The following is a 12,459-nucleotide window of genomic DNA, read 5'->3' as shown; positions in this document are numbered from 1 at the left end:
GGCGCCTGGGTGGCTCAGTTGGTAAAGCGACTGCCTTCAGCTCAGGTCATGATCCCAGGGTCCTGGGATCGAGTCCCACATTGGGCTTCCCCTGCTCTGCGGGGAGCCTGCTTCTCCCTCTGCCTCTGCCTGCCACTCCCCTGCTTGTGCTCTCTCTCTCTCTCTGTCAAATAAATAAATAAAAATCTTTAAAAAAAAATTAGATGCTTGCTAAACTTTAAGGAGTGAGCCTGGTTAATTCTCTTTGTTTTGCTAAATTATGTATTCAAGTCTGAGGACAAAAATCCTAGTGATTGGGATTCTAGAGAGGATGAGTGTGGTTATCATTAATCCTCCTTCTCCTCCTTCTCCTCTACCTATGTCCTCCACAAGGCCTCAAGTTCTCTTTCACAGAAATGCTGAAGAAATACCTAATAAATACTGATTTGAAGATGTACTGTCTCTGGAGAAGAACTGTACTTTTATACTCACTAAATGTAAGCTAGAACCCCAATCATCACTAATTACTATTAGTAAATATAATTTTGGACTTTGGGGATGAAATATTTGGGAATTCTTTAGTGAAAACTTAAGAACAGAGAATGTCATTAACCCTTGACAAGAATAATTCAAATACTCATGGAGTTAAATGTACTCTCTCTGAAAAGTGAAAATTTAATTGAAGTTCTCCTTATTGAAGTTAAATGCTTACCTTTTCTCCCACATTAACTAATTTAAAGATTAGCTAATATGTAGTTAAAATAGCTTACAAAAAATGGAAATTTACATAATTATATTTTTTTTCTTAAAAGCATATGAAAAAATTTGTCAGCTTCTGAGAACATTTTGATCCTAACAGAAAAATAAAACTTTGTTATATAAAAGTTTGAATGACCTGTAAGAAGAAGGTACACTCAGTCGAGGTATGGAATAATCTAGATATGAGAGATCCCTAAAGACCCTGTGAATTAGTCAGGCAAACTTTAAGTAAGGTTATAAAAATATTTTTTAAAGTTTAAAATATGAAAAGAAACTATGGTCTTTAAGAACTTAAAAGGTAATTTCCCTAGAGAAAACATACAAGAGAAACTCTATATATTCGTATTTTAACCCCAGAAAGATGAAAATGAACCCGAATCACTTTGCCTGAGGCTGCAAATCCACATCTCATTTCTCTTTTTCTTTCTTTCTTTCTTTCTTTCTGTCTTTTTTTCTCTTTCTTTCTTTCTTTCTTTCTTTCTTTTTTTTTCCCATTTCATTTCTAATGAGCTCTCCAAACAGATAGCCATGGAACTGGGATTTATTCTGATACAAAAAGTGATTTTTAAAAGAAATTAAAATTGATTTTTTCTATTTCCCTCTTGCTAATAAAATGATAGAATCCATAAAGGTATTATTACCATAAACATTTTAAAATTATTGAGCTGCTCTGTTGACATGTGCCTTTTTTTGTTTTGTTTTTCAGTCTGATTTGTGTCAAATGGTATGCTGTCAAAGTGGGGTAGAAGATTCAATTACAGGTTGTTGTGTGACTTGTGACTTGATAGTTTGACTTCATATAGAAAAATTATTTTTGCAAAGTTTCCTCTTTAAATCTATTTTTAAAATATTTTATTTATTTAATTGAGAGAGACAGCACACACAGAGAGAGGAAGAAGCAGATCCCTGCTCAGCAGGGAGCCTGATGCGGGTCTCCATCCTGGGACTCTGGAATCATGACCTGAGCTAAAGGCAGATGCTTAACTTACTGAGCCACCCAGGTGCCCCTAAATCTATTTTTTGTAATCTGTCATATTACTTAGTTTGTCAAAATAATTCTTATTTTGTAACTGGAGTTATTCCTTCAGAAGTAATGGTGTGGCAATTTGACTATCTATTCCCTGAAGTTCTACTGACTTTAATGTGATATATAACATATATATATACAAATGTATATATTGGACTGCACTTTCATTAGAAGAGAAATTGGCAAAATGAACAAAACATTTCAGAACAGTTTCACTTGGTCTAGGTAACAGTGGTTTCTTCTGTAAAGTTTTACAACCAATTTTGCAACAAAATTTTTCTATTTCTTCTGCAGAGTTAAAATAATCTTGCTATGATTGTGAAGGTGTTATTTTATGATGAAGCAAGCAGTATATATTCTGCTAGATATTCAACCTCTTTAATCTCATATTTTCCTTCACAACAATTTCCATGCCGTATTAAAGTCTTAGCTCGTAAGTAACACCAATAATAGTAGCAACTGAGCCATTTATATGTGTCTGCCCAAAAACTTTGCTAAATACTGTACTCTCATTAGTTTATTGATTCTCATATTTATCTTACTTTACAGATGAGAAAACTGAGACTCTGAAAATTTGTATAACTTTCTCAAGCTCCTGTGGAAGCAAGTAGAAGAGTCTGGACAGGGTCTTTCTGATCTAATTACCCAGTTTCTAGATAGTATTCTGCTATACAGTATCCTCTTTTGGCTTATTCAACATCCCTACTGAACTATGGGGAATAGCAAAATAAGGGGCTTTCTAACAGAACAGTCTCTTCTATATAGACGTTCTGTTGGGGTTTAAGAAAACTTTATGCAATTTCCTACTACCTTGACATGTGAAACAAATTAGGAAGCTATGTTTGGTGATACTATTTATATGCTGTAACCTTAAATGACTGAAATTATGAGGAAGAGATAAATAATTTATAGTGAGTAATTGTGTATCAAAAAAGAAAATGAATTAGAGAATATTTGAAACAATGTAATTTACCATTCCATAAATTAATAAAAAAGTGAAAATTATCAAACATAGAAACTGATTCCTCCAGTTTAATGATGCTAGGAACATTAAGCCAATGCATTAATAAGTATATATTAAGCACCCACAGGGACATAATTTAGTATTAGGATTATGAAAATATGATCCTGTATTTAGGATGTTTTAAGATCTAATTAAGGAAACACAAAATTAACAAAATTTCAGGTATATAAACATGATTACAAGAGTGAATTAGAGACAAGGTGTGGATAAGAGATGCTTATGGGTGTGTAACAGTAAGTAGGAGAGATGAAGGGATGTGGTTTGGGGAAAGTAAATGGAGTGATGTTTCGGGCAACCTCATTCCGGTACTCAAATATCATTTCCCACATGGCAACATCCTGAACAATTAATTGCTGCTTGGTCTTGCTCATCCCATTGACTGTTCCCTCCTCTGCACTTTCATAAAAATGAGAATATGTTTCTATTAATTCATAGTTAAAAAAAATACTTAGTTGGAAAGTGCATTCTCCACTACTACGAGCTTCTTTATGTCAGAGGCCAAGTCTTACTCATCTTAGCGACCCCGGTGTTTACCAGGATGTCTGGCACACAGTGAGTGCTCAATAATGAATAAATAATGAATGAATCAATGTGTCCATAAGAAATGAGAAAGAAATAGGATTAAGATAATGCTATATCTTTTATGCTATGTGTTTTTAGGCCTGTTCCCTCTAAAACCCCTATTGATCATAGCAAGGTTACATTTTAAACTCTAAATGGCCTGTGCAAGATTACTGAAAATATAAATGACCACAGAAATACTAGTGGCACTTTTCTTATATTATTCTTGGATTTCTCCATAGAAAAGGGAAAAATGATTTAAATACAACATTAGTATCTTTGTTCCTTTCCCATATTCTACACAGCATGGATAGTTAAATAGATTTGCTGGTTTGAACAAGTCTGCTTTCATTCAATAAGCATTTATGAGTACCTATTATGTGCCTAACATTGCATGTGATGTGAATACTGAATTGAAAAGCAAAGCCTCTGATTTCAAGAAATTTCTAGTCTATTGGGGAATAGGAAATTACTATAAAATATATTATAAATTTTATGTCAGAAATGTGCACGAGTACTATAAAATAACATGGAATGTCCCCTAACACATCTTGCAGGAGTCAGTGAAGTGACTTGGAAAAGGTAAATATGGAGCTGAAGCTCTACTTTGGCAGATAAAAAAGGTGGAAGGACAGACCAACCAGAGGAAACTGCATAAGCAAAATATGTGAACAAAGAACAACATGATCTCCTCAGGGGCCAGTAAGAAGTTTGGTGTGATGTGACACTGAATTTTGGGGGAGGCAGGGAGCTATGTTGAAGAGTGAGGATGGGGAAGTGTGGAGGAACGTGAATTCTGAGACGTGCGTAGTCAGACTTTATCATAAATGGCCTTGCATGCTGGCTTTTATCCTTAACACGTTGTAGTGCACTGAAAGAATATGACCTCATTCGATTGATGGTCTAGAAAAACTGCCACAACAGAAGAGTGAAGCATTGATTAGAAATAATGAAGCTGGTACTTCTTCAAGAAGTAGCAGAACCAAGCTTTCACTAATGGCTAATCACTAATCACTAAGATAATTTTGTGAGTACATGAAAGTATGAGGGACTCTTTGTGACTAGTTTCATTTGTAAGTACACTCATTAATAAAAGAGATTTTTGTTTTCATTTTGAAAATTGAAAAAAAAAAAAAGAAATAATGAAGCTGGAAGCAGGAGTGAAGGTCTTCATATATTGCAATATTTCTCAAAAATCAAGAGGGCCTGGGCAAAGTGGTGGCAATGAGAACACAGAGGGACATTTGAAGAATATTGAGAAAGTTGGAAAAGTGGATTTGATTTGGGAGGAAAGTGAAAAGATCATGAAAGGGAAGCACAAGCCAAAATCAATGTCAGGTTTCTGTGTCTGAGCATGTCAAACTCACTGAAACAGAAAATGTAGGAAGATCGGTTGTGGAGTGACAAGGGATAATAATGAATTCAGTAGTACAGAAGTTGAATTGATGATGTTGGGGGTCATCCAAAGTCTATGACTTCAAGAAAGAAAATGGATATATGTTTTGGAATTCAGGAAAAAGGTGTAGGCTATGGAAGCCACAAGCGGGAAGTGGCTTGGATGAGATCACATTGTGAGAGAGAAGGGACCGAGAAGAGGGTCAATAATGGGACAATCTGGAACACTGACTCTTAAAGGTCAGTTGGAAGAGAAGCCTGAAAATGAAGCCATGAAAGAATGAGCTGAGACGTAGGGGAAAAAAATCAAGATATTAGGGTGTTACATATTCTGAAGGAGGAAAGAATATGAAAAATATTAAGACTGACCAAGTGTCAAATACAGTAGACAGAGCAGAAAAGGGATGAATGAGGTACATTGCATTTGGCCACTAGGAAGTTTCTGGTGAAACTGGAAAACAAACCTACAGAGTTCCAATAGTGGCTTGAGGAGTAAAATCAGGTGAGGAAATGATGCAAAGAATATTATCTACTCTTGCAAGACAGGAAGAAAAGGAGATGTGTAATTCATGAGCAAGGTAAAAGGGGAGGGTTTAAGGAAGGAAGAGACTTTAAGAGAGCACATCCTTGAGAGAAGGAGCCAGCAGAGCACAAGTTCTGGTATTTCTCCCTCGGTGTGAATTTATGAGGTAAAGGAACATTGGTGGATCTGAGTGGCAAGAAGCATGAGAGGATGGAATCCAGAGTGTAAGGTGAAGAATTAGCTTTAAACTGAAGGAAGGAAAGATGTCTCACCTTCTTTGACTAGAGGAGGGGAAAACTGAGGCAGAGATATTTGTGGGATATTCTGGCATATGGGAACTTGGAGAAATTGCATATTGCATATTAAAGGCAATATTCCCCTTTTAAGATACTATGGTAGCATGTGGTGTAATAGAAGGGACGTACAGCTTAACTTTGGGGAGATCAGAAAAATATTCTCCAAAGAGGTGACATCTGAATGAAATCCTAAACGAGGGCAGATGATTAGGCCAATTTGTTTTAGTTTCTGACAGGCAGAGGAAGTAGCATGTCCATGACTTGAAGGCAAAGAAAGAAAGAGAAATCGATGGCTCATTTGGTAACTACAGATTGCTTAGATAGAATTCCTTACATTCTAGAAAACTTGGATGTTTTTCCAATAGCAGTGGAGAATCACTGAACAGTTTTAAATCTGTTTAAATTTTAGAAATAATCAGACTAATAGGAGGCATGGCTGAAGGCAGGGGACCAGTTAGAAAATTCTTATACTACACATGAAAAAAGATTAAAATCTACGCCAAAGAAGGGCAGTGGGTATAATACAAAATGGACAAAATCAAGACATTTCTAGAAGATATCAACAGGCTATGGTGATAAATTAAATATAGTGAGAGAAGGAGGGAGACATCAAAGATAACTCCAGGGTTTCTAGCTGGGGTAACTGGGGTGGATGCTGGTATCCTTCTTTAAGAGGGAGCCACAGAAGTAACAGCATTTTTGGGGGTGAGTGGAAAACTGACCTCAGTGTTGGCAACTGAGCTATCAATATAATGACAAATATTCAGTAAATATTGAATATATTGCTTTATAATTAAGGGGAAATTTGAGTTGAAGACACGGAAATAAGAAAGTCAATATCATGTCAATGCCAACTATAAACATAGCAGTGGAATGCAGGGGACAGAATCCTTGATGGCAAGATGCAGAACTCTAGCACACACACACACACGCACACACACACACACACACCCCCCACACATTTTTAAAGCACCTATGGAGGAAGAATCATCAAAAATCAGATTGAAAAGGAATGACCCAGGATATTAAGAAGAAAACTCCAAAAGTGTAGATTTACAGAAGCAAAATAAAGAATTTTAAGGAGTCGAGCAATGAAATGAAATATAATTGGATCATGAGGTATAACTGAATGGAAGAATTCTCTGAGGAGGTGGGGAAAGGATGGGATCCAGAACACAGCAGCAGGAATTAGACTGTTTCTTCCATTCCCAGCAGAGAGAAGGAGAGAAAGACTGTTGTGGATGGGAGTAACTTCATGGTAAGGGGAGGAAAGGGGAGGTGATGATAGGGGTAGGGTGCCTGAGAAGAGGAGAGAGGTTTTGAAACAGCCACTTGGTAAAGGGAGCTGAGTAGGGAAATGAAGGATTGATACGCAGTGAGGAAAGCCTGACTGAAGCTTCCCTGTTGGCTCCAAGGATGCCAGATCTTTGTGATTGCACCATTTTCCAGCTGTGCAGAAAGACCAGATGGAATGCACAGAAGGCAGATCAGGTTGCTCTTGGGTTGGAATGTTTCTCTGGGCCAGGTTTTATGAAGTGAGCAGAAAACCAGGGAAATAAGGACCCTGAGAAGGGTGTAGTTGAAGTGATGGATCACATGATTTGGGAAGGAAGTGAAGATAAAAGAGAAATAATAGAATGAAAATAGAAGGGTCAAGAAATTTAAAGTCTAATTAAAGTGAAAGAATAGCTGCCACGGAAGTAATGGGGGCAAAAGGGCTGGAGGGACTGGGACACTCATGTCTGCAAGTCCCTTCTGGGTGACAACAAGTCTTAGGATGCGCCCCCTAATTTGGGTTTCTGGGATGGAGTCAAGTACCCTTAGAATTAAGAGAGGAAAGTAGCTATTAATCTATAGCAACATGGTTTTCATTACTTTAAAAACGTCTTTTATCTTAATGAGAGAAAAATACAATATTATTATATATATATTTTAAAATGTCCTTCTATACAAACAATGCCCTGTTTAAAACTTCTGTTAATGTTAGAAGTAAACACTCCCTAGAAAGTCACCTAAAACTTGTTTAAAAATTACTGTAGTTCTGGGCGCCTGGGTGGCTCAGTTGGTTAAGCGACTGCCTTCGGCTCAGGTCATGATCCTGGAGTCCCGGGATCGAGTCCCGCATCGGGCTCCCTGCTCGGCGGGGAGTCTGCTTCTCCCTCTGACCCTCCTCCCTCTCATGCTCTCTGTCTCTCATTCTCTCTCTCTCAAATAAATAAATTAAAAAAATCTTAAAAAAAAATTACTGTAGTTTAGTTTCATGAAATTAAACAGATCCCTTTTTTCCTTTTGTTTTCTAATACAAAAAGTAACATTAACTGATAGTCTATATGCCCTGGTGCCATATTCTTTCCCTGGTTGAGCTTCTGTGAAGAGCCAGAGGTTTTGTAGTCTTTAAGATACTATTTTGTGTCAGCTCTTATATGAAAGGTTTTTTTTAATTCTTAAATTTATTTTATTTTTTTTTATTTTAAAAATATTTTACTTATTTATTTGAGAGAGAGCACACGAGCCAGGTGCGGGGGTGGTGGTGGTTGTCAGAGGGAGAAGGAGAAACAGACTCCCTGCTGAGCAGGGAGCCAGAAGGGGGGCTTGAACCCAGGACCCCTGAGATCATGACCTGAGCTGAGGGCAAACACTTAACCCACTGAGCCACCCAGGTGCATCAGACTTGAAAGTTCTTTTGATAAAAAGTTGCTGGCCCTGGGATATCCTTGCTACATACATTTTGGCCAGTAACATAAGTCCATCCTGGAGGGCAGGAGGCATCTGTATAAGTCTATCTTCATTTATATCTATGTCCTTATATTTGTTCAATCAAAGCACCTTATTGATTTTATTACCACATAAACAATTTGAACAAATTGAAATTAAACACTTACTGAACATTGCTGATTATAAGATAGTCTTACAGACAACAATTATCTTTAGGCACAACTGAAAAAGAGCTATATACAAACAATAAAGTTGTGTTCTGTCTCTGTGGTAAAAAATATAATGAGTCAATTACTGTAAACTTAGCTTTTAAACTAGGAATTTCATGAAAAAAGCTCAGCATGAGAAAAGGAACAAGTTTTATTTGTAAAATACGTGGAGCTAATATTTCTAAGTTATTTAAGATGAAAACCTGCATGATCAAAGTATACTGAGTTTTAACATGCTTTGCATTTCATTAGTAATTATCCTAAGTGCATTGGTGCACAGTAATATGCCTATGAGAAAGCAGTCACAATTGAGCGGGCATAATAATTTAAGAAAAAGGAGCTAGTTTAGGTGCATTTGCAACATGGCTCTAATTCCTCAATCCCAACATCTTGATTTTATTCTCTTTCACATTAACACCTGGGAGTATTTCTTTCCCATTCCCCCATCCCAAGAAAGGCACATGATCCAATGATCACAGCATATCTGAAGACCAAGGCCAATATCAAACACTGGGTACTGAAAACTGAGCTTGAGATGTTGGATATATTTTCACGTTAGAATGGAAATGTGCATAAATCCATTCTAGCCTTTGACATCACATTACATTTGTTTTGTGAGAGACACACACAAAAGTGCTCTCTTACTAGCATTACTTTGGGTGGCCCATCTGGGACCCGAGAGAGATAGGTTGTTCTGGCCTGCAAAACTGTAGATGATTTTATTGTTGGCATAATGCCTTGTTGGTAACCATGGGAAAGGGCATGTATCTCTCCCTTTTAGCTCATAGAGGATATCATCTCATCAAGCAAAAGGGGAAAAAAGGACCTTATGCTTTGTAACATTTTATAATCATCTCTCAGATTAGTCCTTTTCTATCATGTTAAAGCTCATTCCTAAAACTGATAAAGATTGCACATAAAAGGAAAACAGACCTATTTCACTTGTGGTTGATACAAAAATCTCAAATAGATTGTTAGCAAACAGAATTCAACAGTGCACAAAAATATGACATGAATATAACATGATTTTTTTGTGAGGGAGATGACAATTATAATACCAAGAATTGTGGGAGAGATTGGAGAATTATAGGAGATGCATATAATTGTGGGAGCAGCAGAGGAAATCTAAAGATGTTTGAAATATAGGAAATCTATTATAGGATTCATCATATTAATGGGATCTAAAAAGAATAAATGATCCGATCTTCTCCATTGATGCTAAAAGGGAATTTCAAATAGTTCAACAACCATTCATGAAGAAACGAGATTTCACAGTGTAACAACAGAGTTAGTAGTTGTGATACACAGTGTGGCTGTAAATCCTAAAATATTTACTATAGAACCCTTAAAGAAAGTTTGCCCACCCCACATCAAGAGGGCCATGTGTATTTCACAGAGCTATTCTAACTTGAATACTGCAAGAAAATGGACCAAAGTTAGTCATCATGCAGATCTTGATTTTTTGAGACATCCTACCTTAAGATAAATATGCATATAATACGTATATGAGTATATGATGTTATATGATAGACATAATGGATAAAATACATCTTATCAACTTTCCACTCTAGGCACTGCTTTTTTCTGATGGGGCTCTGAGAATCATGACATTCAGGTTCTCCACTTTCCCAGCCTTCCCTGTAGCTAGGACTGGCAATATGGCCTAATTTTGGCCAATAAATGTAAGAGAAAGTTGGAGAGTGCCAGGTCTGGGAAAGCTTTTGCTTTCCTTTAAATGTTCCCAAATAACCTCAGTTTACTAAATGTACTCACTTAGAAAGACTGTTCCCTTCTCTCAGCTTTGAATGCAGAAGCAATGGTAGAAGTGATGGCTGAAGCTGTGGCAGCCACACCACGACCATGAGGCAATGAACAGCAGAGATATTGGCCCTGACATCTTTGAAGTGCTGAGCAAGCAGGGTCTTCAGGTTGAAAAAAATTAGTGTTAGAATTTGTTTTAGTAAGTACAAGTCTATATCATCTGAGACTGTACAAACTTCCTGAAAAAATAATGTTTTTCCATTCCCCTTCTGAAGCACCTAAGAATTCAAAGGTATAAATCTTTTAACATCATAAGTAAATTTATTCACTTGGAGACCGATACTGAAAGAGAAAATCTAGACAAATGCTGGCCTTAGAGATTTGTCTACAATGTTTTCTCACACCTTCTTTCCCTGGTATGCCTTCTGGGTCTTTCAATGCCTCTGTCTGAGCCCTACTTTTCGCATCTATTTCCTGTTCCCATTGTGCCTTGCTCTGCTCTTTGCCATAGGCAATGCCCATGCTAATTCTCTCTCCTCTGCCTAATAATATACAGCAGTCTCTAGGGACCCTAACCAACCATCCCACTGGCAAAGCATGCACCATGGTGGCAGCGTGATGCAGGCAACATTCCTTCTACACTGCCTCCAAATCTGTGCCCGGATCCTACTGGAGCATCTCTGTCCCATTTTGTAAGAAATGGTTTTAAGGTCTTCCTGCTGGTTCTAGGGCCCCATTTGCCAGCTGGAATAACAGTGATGTTTATCAGCGAGATGTCACTGTGTAAAAACCACACCAAACTTAGAAGCTTAAGAAATAACCATGTCTTTCTTTTATGATTCTGTGAGTTGGCAACTTAGGCTGGCTTAGTTGACTGGTTTTTCTGCTGGAATTGGCTGGGCTCACACATGTGACTGCAGGCACCAAGGCCCCCCTGCATCTGGGGTGCACCTGGTTATGAGCTGGGGTGACAGAGATGACTGGACTGTGTCCCCAGCAGACTAACTTGGGCTCAGTGCTGTGGTGGCTCGGGGCACCAGAGGAAAGCCCCAAGATACAGGCTTTCTGAGCCTCCCTTTGTGTCACATTTGCTAATGTTGCATTTCCAAAGCAAATCACTAAAGAGAGCTCAAGCAGCATGGGTGAGCACTACCAACAGGCACAAGTACAAGGAAGGGAAACCATGGCTTTTTTGTAGTTAACCACATAGCTAGCCCTTTAAAGCACGGATGGTGAGGGGCTCCTGGGTGGCTCAGTTGGTTAAGTACCCAATTGGTTTCTGCCTAGGTCGTGATCTCAGGGCCATGAGATCAGGCTCTGCGCTCGGTGCAGAGTCTGCTTAAGACTTTCCCCTCTCCCTGTGGCCCTCCCTCCCTTCTCTAAAATAACTAAATAAATCTTTAACAAAAATAATAAAGCACCGAGGGTGAGTTGGAAGGCCTGGAGATTTTTATCTTGGGCCAGGAATGCTTAGAACAAATAGCCTGGATCTGCTAGGGTCTGGATGGAGATTACTGGAAGGTGGGAGGAGGAGAGAATGACTGTCTCCTAGTAAAACAGGGAGGAGGTGATGGGTGAAGAAGCAGTTACCCTCAGTCTTCTCACATAGCAGTTGCTAATTATGGAGTTCTTGAACCTCAAGGAAAATTAGAAGAATGGGGACTACTTTCTCATTTTAATTAACTGAGTTCTTGCCTGAATTGTTTAAAAAGGCAGGGATATTGGAAGAGTGGAAAGCATCCACTTTTTAAAATTAACTCACCTTTATCTACCTTAGTTTAGAAGGGCAGGTGCTTCCTGGTCATCTTAGCTTATGTGGGAGGGGCCACACACTGGGGCTCTGCAGGGTTGGTGTGGCCTGTGGGATGACATATGAATCCAGGTAGGATTTTCTAGGAATCCAAAAAATGTCCTGGAGGTATGACTGGACTTGGGGCTCATATACTGGTATTTTTTTCAAGTCTCTTTTTCAAAATGTGTATCTCCTTCTCTTATTGTTTAAAGAACAAACTTTTTTTTTTTTTTAAGATTTTATTTATTTATTTGAGACAGAGAGAATGAGAGAGAGAGAGCACATGAGAGGGGGGAGGGTCAGAGGGAGAAGCAGGCTCCCTGCCGAGCAGGGAGCCCGATGCGGGACTCGATCCAGGGACTCCAGGATCATGACCTGAGCCGAAAGCAGTCGCTTAACCAACTGAGCCACCCAGGCG

General features: G+C 38.3%; 1 long non-coding RNA gene across 2 annotated transcripts in view; it reads left to right on the top strand.

Annotated features, from left to right (window-relative positions):
- The window catches only part of LOC145717773 (uncharacterized), a 14,881-nt gene extending 10,578 nt beyond the window's left edge, over nucleotides 1-4,303 (top strand). Inside the window, exons 3-4 of one of the 2 annotated variants that reach the window (XR_014141185.1) lie at nucleotides 373-2,198; nucleotides 2,315-4,303. This is a non-coding gene — a long non-coding RNA (uncharacterized LOC145717773). Of the gene's footprint in view, nucleotides 1-372 lie in introns of both variants that reach the window. The other variant, XR_014141182.1, reaches the window with a different exon arrangement.
- Nucleotides 4,304-12,459: the final 8,156 nt, after the last annotated feature.

The sequence above is a fragment of the Leptonychotes weddellii genome, chromosome 2 (assembly GCF_054177405.1).
Source record: "Leptonychotes weddellii isolate Sample4059 chromosome 2, ASM5417740v2, whole genome shotgun sequence".
NCBI lineage: Eukaryota > Metazoa > Chordata > Mammalia > Carnivora > Phocidae > Leptonychotes > Leptonychotes weddellii.
Note: the sequence above shows the minus strand (reverse complement) of the source record. Positions and strands in the feature narration are given on the sequence as shown.